The sequence below is a fragment of the Dromaius novaehollandiae genome, chromosome 2, assembly GCF_036370855.1.
Source record: "Dromaius novaehollandiae isolate bDroNov1 chromosome 2, bDroNov1.hap1, whole genome shotgun sequence".
Classification (NCBI taxonomy): Eukaryota; Metazoa; Chordata; class Aves; order Casuariiformes; family Dromaiidae; genus Dromaius; species Dromaius novaehollandiae.
The window spans coordinates 133,169,057-133,176,756 of record NC_088099.1 but is presented as its reverse complement, the minus strand read 5'-3'; the positions used below and the strand labels follow the sequence as shown (position 1 = coordinate 133,176,756).

The window sequence follows — 7,700 nt, the reverse complement described above, 5'->3', positions numbered from 1 at the left end:
CTGTCCAATTTGTACTGTGGGACTTCGGATCCTGACGGTGGATTTTGGTGCTTGAGGCCTACCTGAGAGGCAGGTTACTTTAGTGCTTGTGTGTTACCACACTGGTGGCATCAGATGTCTTCACCGATTTTAATGTGATTAGACTGCACTGAAGTAGGATCATCATAACAAATGGGATAGCTTCTGCTCTGGAATACGATATATGTTTTACCACATCACTCCTGACTGTAATCCCTTAAGAGGGTTTAAGAGAGGGCATTCTGGTTTTCCTTTCAAGGGCCTGGTTCTGCAAATCAGGACGCGTGCCAATCTTTGAACACACGCAATCACTCAGCATTACAGCTGAATCTGGCCTATGCTTAAAAAATTTAGCCGTCCTTGTGAATCGCTAAGGGGCAGAGACAAAGGAGACGGAGCGAAGACCGTCAGGCTGTGACAGTGAATTCTTCCAGGAACAGAAAAAAATGCCTTTAACCACACAGAGCTATGCAGTTCGGCATAAGGGTCACACATGTAAAAAGAACAACTTTCTTAAATGCAAGTTTGCATCTGCTTTCCTCTTGCGAAGGGCATCTTGCAAACCCACCTTCTGGGGCCCACACGTGCGGGTTCGAGAGCAGCCTGCCTCCGAGGGCCAAATTCCCGGACTCCGCCACAACTCCGACGCGAAGCCTTAAATATTTTCCACGTCAGCTCTGTTCCCGCTACCTTTGTTCGCCCCTCTGCCGCCTGCCTCCTCTCCAACAGCTGGACTCATCACCGCTCCATTTTTCTATTGGTTGTGATTGAAGTAGCTGGAGGTCAATTATTTCCCCAGGAATCGACAAAGACTCTTGACTAAGAGGAAAGTGACATTGTCCCTCGGCCCCATGCCGCTCCCGCCCCCACCCTGGCACTGCCCCGGCCACTGCTTCCCGGCGCCTGAGGCCTCGCGTAATTGTGTCAGTGGATGTGGCGGAGTACATGTGTACCATATGGCAAGTGGGGAGAACATTTACATCCGCCGTAAAAGAGCAAAAGACGATCCGAAAGAGTTGATGGCTGGCAGGGACTCTCGGCTGATTTCCGACGTTAGCTGTGGCCGCTCACATTCTCTCAGAGAGGAGTCATCCTCGCGTTTTCTTGGTTTTTGCTTTTTTTTCACGCCAGACTTCACAAACTTTTAATGTTTCAGTATTTGAGCCTGTGACTTCGAGGAGCACACAACTGCCGAATTTTGAAAAGCAGAGTGTACGTCCCCTGCATCCTTTCCTTTGAGGCCCATTTCTTAATGCAACCACATCAAACCCGAGTGCCCAGCACCTCCGCCGCGCAGCACGCTTCCCCAGAGACCCATGTGAGCTGCGATGACTCAAACCTGCGTCTTCCCTCCCCCTCCGCTTTCCCTTCTGCGCCGCGATTCAAAGCTTGGGTAGGTGATCCTGCACTCTCAGCCTGTTGGCGTTTCTCTCCCTCATTGTTTTGACAAGGAGACAAGGTAATGCAGGGCACACATGCAGCAGGTGCGTTCTGGGCTGCAACTTCTGGAGGAAGACCTAAATAATTAATTGGCCTTAGATTACTTTCTGATGATTTGCATGAAACCTCCTGTCGTGTCCGTCAACTATCTCCTCATACGCATTATGCAAAACCGCTTCTGAGGAAAGTTTTAAAAGATTTTTGCTGGTGTTGTGGCTGTTTTCAATTAGGGGGAGAGAGAGGACACAGACGCGCATTCCCGTTCACATGAGCCCTGGCTGTGTGCTCACACATATTTCCTCTCCCTCACACACACTCACTCTCTCCCACTACAGCCTCAGTAGCTGCTCTTATTAATTCCCTTTATTTTAGGCTAGTCTGCAGTGCTCATCACTACTGTATCTATCTGTGGGGGAGGTTTTCAGAGGTGTTCACCCAGGAGAAGATGCACAGAGGTGCTGAGTAGGACTTTCAAAAGCATCTACTTCTTCACACCTTAAATAGGAGTGAGACACGCTGGCACTTTTTCTGCTCTGATCTGCATCTTTTGTGCTTGCATGCTGTACCTAACCAGGATTATTTTGGTGTGCTCACCCTGCTTGTCTTCTGAATCACAGATGTGCAAGCCAGCTGCTATCTGTGGTCAAGCCACATAATGGTGTTAGCAGTTAGCACAAAGCCTAAGTAAATACACCCTACCCTTTACTCGGGCTAACTTGCTTGATTTGGCTCTGCGCTAACCATGATTTCTGGTTATCACCATTTGATTTCTGGTGAGCTTGGAGCGTAAGCAGGGCAAGCTCATATCTGCTGTTAACGTCTTACTGGAACTCAGGCAACTTATATTAGCCTAAGATATGTTCTTGTTGGTCTCAGTGGCATACACTGTACAGAGCAAATGTTTGTTCAGTGATTCACAGTTTGGGAAAGTGCAAAGGGTATGCTCAAAAACAGCCCTCCCCTCCACTACCCAACGTGTTTCCCCATCATATTTTTTCCATTTCTTTATTATTATTTCAGTGCTTTCAAGTTTATTGAGAATTGCATAATATTTGTGGTTATCATTTAAAGGCCCAGGTCCTGGAATCTTGTGAATACACAGGAGCTGATGCTTTCGATGCAAGAATAAATAAAACTAAGAATGAGTTTCTACTTCACATAGCTGAAAAAATAGGCCAGAGCACTAAAAACCCTCTGCAATGCAAAATGCCAGCAAAAGGAGAAACCCAAACATTTAAAAATACATGTCCTCCTTTTGGACCAATCACTTCAATTGGGGTGGCTGAGCAGCTGACTCATGCTTTCTGCCTGCTTCTACCTGACAGCCCTACATTTGCCTGATTTCTGAAGTGTGGTGAGGAGCTGGCCATGGAGCTGCAAACAGATGGCTGTGGAGAAGTGAGAAGCTGGCGGTGAGTAGCAAGGGTGTGGCCACGGAGCTGCGAGAAGAAGGCCATGGAGTTATGAGGAGCTGGCCATGAGTAGTGAAGAGATAGCTGTGGAGCAGCAAGGAGATGGCTGTGGAGCAGCAAGGAACTGGCCGTGGAGTTGCAAGGGGATGGCCATGGGGCAGTGAGGAGCTGCTCAGGAGCTGTGAGGAGGTGGTGATGAGCTGCAAGGAGATGGCCATGAGCTGCGCACAGGCCTGAGCTGATCCCTGGGCAGTGAGGAAGGGAAGGACCAGACCCCCCCCCCCCAATGGATCCTTTCAGATAAAAGAGCCCCAGCTACCTTTCTTCCCTATAATGGCCCCTGAGGCTAATGTCTTAAAGAGGAAACAAAAGGATTGCTTTACATCACACAAGTGGGGCTGGAGCTCGGTGGGGAAAGCAGCACTTGAGTGATGCAGCACTGCCAGGGCTCCTGCAGTGGGAGGGAGGACAGGGGGAGGGGTGCAGCTGGCTCTAACTTCTGCTTTGCTCTGTGGCCTCTTGGTATTAAACTCTTTAACTCCTTCTCTGCTGCTCTGGTGTCCATGTGCTCCAGGAGGGCTCTTCTGTCCTGGGACATTCGAGCAAGTGGGGTCCTCACGGAAGACCACGTAAGCATTTTGCGTTGTATAGATGTACCCAGCAATGAAGAAATAATGCTTGTGGCAGCTAAAACAGCCAGAAGCTGTGATAATAATAATAATAAGAAAAGGAATTCTGCAATAATGCCTTAAAAATGATGCTGGTAGACAGCAAGTGATAAACACAATAGAGCTTGGAGAGCTGAACTCGCAGGGCAACAGGAAAGGAACTTCCTATGGAAGAGGGGCGTTTGACAGCGCTGGAAATGCAAGTGAAATAACAATACAAGGTAGCGTGCAGCTTCCAGCGGCTGCAGCTGTGCGGCTCTTCCTTTGTGTGCGTGCTGCACTGGCAGCTTTCCGAGGGGTGGGCAGAGCAGGTGTGACAGGCGCCCAGGGAGCCCGAGGGCAGGCAAAACCAGGCAGACAGTCGGCAACCGGAGACTGCAGGCATGAGCTGGAGGCAGCAGCTTTGCTTCTCCAAGGACGATGCTGCTTGTACTGACTCAGTCCATCAGAAGAGAACTAGTGCATCCCTCCGGCCTTGTGTGTGTGAGACTTTCTAAACCACCCACTCTGGCAGCTGAAATTTTCTTTGTTTGGTCCCCGCACAGTGCCTTCCATGTATCCGTTTTTGGCAAGGGGTTGTGTAGGAAGACAGGTTGGTATAGGGAGAACAAACTAGCAAACAAAGTAAAAGAGACATCTTCAATTAACAGGTAATAGAAGAAAATTGACTCTTTTGGACCATCGTAGTCCTTGCCACAATGGATCAGAATGATGCTCTGTCAGCGCCCTGTTTTTGACCCTGCTCTGCACCAGTTTCTTCACAGGAAGATACAGGGCTAGTCAGCGTCTCCTCCAAAAACGTCCTTCTCACCCCTAATAACATAGCTTCGATTAGTCCCTGAAGCATGACTTCTCTACACCTGCCATAAACTAATTTTACAAAGTGTATTAGTCTCTGGTGCTTGCAGGGCCAAAGTTTACATGTTAGAAGAAGACAGGTGATGTTGGAAACTTGTCTTGATAGTCTCCCATTGACTATAAGTGTTTTGCTTGGTTGAATATGAAACAGCCGAAAAAACACCCCCGCGGCTGGCTGGCTGGTGTGGTCTGCTCAGGTTTTCAACCTTCATAGGTAGGTCTGTCCCCTTTGTGACATTATGGTGTGTGCAGCCCTCATCCAGGCCTGAGAGGTACAGGGGCTGCTCTCAAGAGAGTTTGTCTAAAGCAGGTTGTCAGCATGCCGTTGAAAAATGTATGAACCAAAGAGACACCAAAAAAGAATAAAAAGTAAAGAAAGAAAATAAATAAAACCCGATCTCATTTTAACACTAGGGTCAAGGGAGAATACTGGGTGCCGAAAATGGCATATCCCCAAGGAATGAGCTCCACTTTTTCAAGGGTAGACTTCTCACAGAGCTAATAGAAGCAGCATCTGTGCATATAGCTTTTAAGTTTGTAATTTTTTTGTCATTTTCTGTGCAATGGCCAAAATTCTGCAGGGATTCAAGGTTTTGTGTGTGTGTTTATTTTGTTTCCCATTGCAAAGGCCCAACTATCTCTCTGAAAGCCCATATGCTCCTGTCCTGTTTGACTTTATCGTGCAGGAAATGGCCTCTGTCCAATTAGCAGCATGGGAATTAGCAATAATAGAAATTCACTGCTCCCCACTCTATTCACCTCTGAGAGTGCTGAACTTCAGTGCTACATTTTCTTTCTTTCTCTCTCACTCTTTTTAACGACACCAAGAAGACTGAATATATTAACTATTAGAAAAGCACTGTTAATACTGAAGTCAGGAAATGTAGATGTTAAATTCCTAGTAATACGAACTCAGAGGCATTTTAGGTAAGTCGTGTTTTCAAGTTTCATTTTTCTGGTTTAGTATGTAGTATTTATATTGTAAGATGTTAATAGTGTTGCTAATTCTTACAATTCATCATGAATTCATAACATTTGATGTTTTACTTAAACCCCAGCCCCTGGAGTCCTGCGAATAACAGGAAAAACTCAGTTTTAGCATCCTCACATTTGTGGAAAAAAGCATGTTAAGCACGATTAAAGTGAAAATGGAAAACTTAAAGGAACAAGCAAAAGTACTTCAATACATACATACATAAACATATGTGTTTATACTTAAATCTTTTTTTTAAGCTAACTGCATGAAATTTTACTGGTTGGGGGAAAAGGAACGCATGCTCTTTGTATGCTTTGGTTTGACATTACTGTATGAACACCATGAGTCATAAAAGAGAGGAATTAATCTGAGATATAGCATTATTGTAGTACCTTATTTTTAATGTCCTGTATTTGAGCTTTTACCAAAGTGACTTTAATGTGATACATTTCTATGACTGTGCATATTTACTGTATAAAAGAGATAGGACTCTTTTGTGATGAATGCAAAGAATGCAAAGGAAACTTTTATTTAGGCTGCTGGACACAGACCAAAGCTGTGGTTTTTCCTAGCTGTCTAGCTCCCAGACTGACTCTCACAGTGGGTGCCTAGTGTCACTGTAATGGGCTTTTCTAAGTCCTGGCCTGGATTAGACAGTTACAGATCAGAGTGAAATGCTGAGTACGTTACATATAGCTTACCTTTTCCCACAACAATTTTGAAAAAACACTGTATTTTTAAGGTACATTTAAAAAAGAATGCTTTGGCAAGCACTTCTAGCGTGAGAGGCAGTAAGCCTCTGCTATATCTTCTTCTGCCTATTTGTTCACAATTACAGACAAAATTAAACTTTGTTATAGTTATTATTTAATTACGTTGTGCCAAGAAACCCCTCTTAAAGTCAGGGTCCAATTGCACTGGATATTCTACAGCATTATTTTCAGGCTTAAGGTCTACTAAGTAAACTACAGTTATTAGGAGAAAGTAATGGAAATGCAGAAGAGCATTTGCTTAGCCTGAGAACAAATTATCCTTGTGTGAGGCATCAAGCTTCCCTTTCTTTCTCTGCTGGGAAATCACTGAATATGTCAGGTATAACAGAAGACTTACAAGGATTCAAACTTTTTTCCTGTATTCACTGGAACAGAAATGTATGAGGTCTTGCATATTTGTCTTACTAAACACCAATATCAATTTCTGTCTTATCTCTAGATGCAAAGCTTGGCTGGGTCTTCGCAGATACCAAACAAGGAAAGCACACCTGGAAGCCGCAAGAGAATGCAACATTTCCAAATGTGTTTTCATTCTGTGTTGGAACAAAATGAAAATCTTTTGCCAAAAGGAGAGAGAATGAACAGAAGAGAGAGTTGAATAATGTTACAGAAGGCTTGTGCGAAAAACACAACTGGTCAAGAAGATATAAACAACATTTAATTGGGAAGAGTATGGTCATATAAGAACACAACATAGCATGATTGGGAGCAGGTAGCTGGACTGCAAAATATCCACTCAGCTAAATTGATACCCTAAGTGGCGATCTGGAGGAAGCCCACAGGCCCAATTTTCCTGATGAATATGGGGAAGAACTTTGTCATTCTGCAGTGGGGAATTAGACAAGAAGGATCCAGGAAAGGATCTGGGCAAAAGTGCTGTAAAACAGAATTAAGAGGCATGAGTAGCCTTTGGAATAGTACTGTTTTTCTTAAATTTCAAGAGAAAAATCTTTTTGGTTTTCCTTTAGGAAGAAACTGACTTTTGTTGACATATTATATAGTCAAACAAAGACCAAAGACCAAACTGTAAAACAGGAGTCACTTTAATATTTATAGGGTTTCCCTGGCAGTATACTGCTTTACCTCAGTGTTTGATGCCAAAACTTCTTTAGTCAATGCAATTCCATAACACCTGTGTTGAGATTTGCTAACCCATAGAAGTAGCATGAACCCATTTCCCTGTTGCCTTTTCCAGGCAGATTTCTACATGTTTGCTAAGCCTTGCACAGCACCCACCTTGTACTGCTATAGGAATTACTTATTATAAAGCGGTGGCTGTATTTAAAGGTATTTTAGAAAGGTTTTCTTCAAATCTAAAGCCCACTCAATTGTCCCTTAAATGAGGGCCTAATTGTGTTGTAAGGAGCCTGTTGTCATCTATTCTTCCCTTTTCGATGGTCCACAGACAAGTTGGAAACTACTGCAGTCCCCAGGTCCCTGGGACGTTGTTGTGCCTTTCATTGGATGTGTAAGGGGTGATGCTGTCCTTCGGTGGCAGCAAGGGTGGGCGGTGTCCCGGTGTCCCTGGATATGTCCTCCCTGTGTGTGAGGGGCA

General features: G+C 44.7%; 1 long non-coding RNA gene across 2 annotated transcripts; it reads left to right on the top strand.

Annotated features, from left to right (window-relative positions):
• Nucleotides 1-1,349: 1,349 nt before the first annotated feature.
• Nucleotides 1,350-7,177, top strand: LOC112991439 (uncharacterized). 2 transcript variants are annotated; one of them, XR_010387466.1, is made up of 3 exons: nucleotides 1,350-1,411; nucleotides 2,784-2,870; nucleotides 6,585-7,177. It is a non-coding gene; the product is annotated as an uncharacterized LOC112991439 (long non-coding RNA). The 2 variants fall into 2 exon arrangements; XR_010387465.1 differs by having other exon boundaries at nucleotides 1,396-1,477.
• The last annotated feature ends 523 nt before the right edge of the window (nucleotides 7,178-7,700 follow it).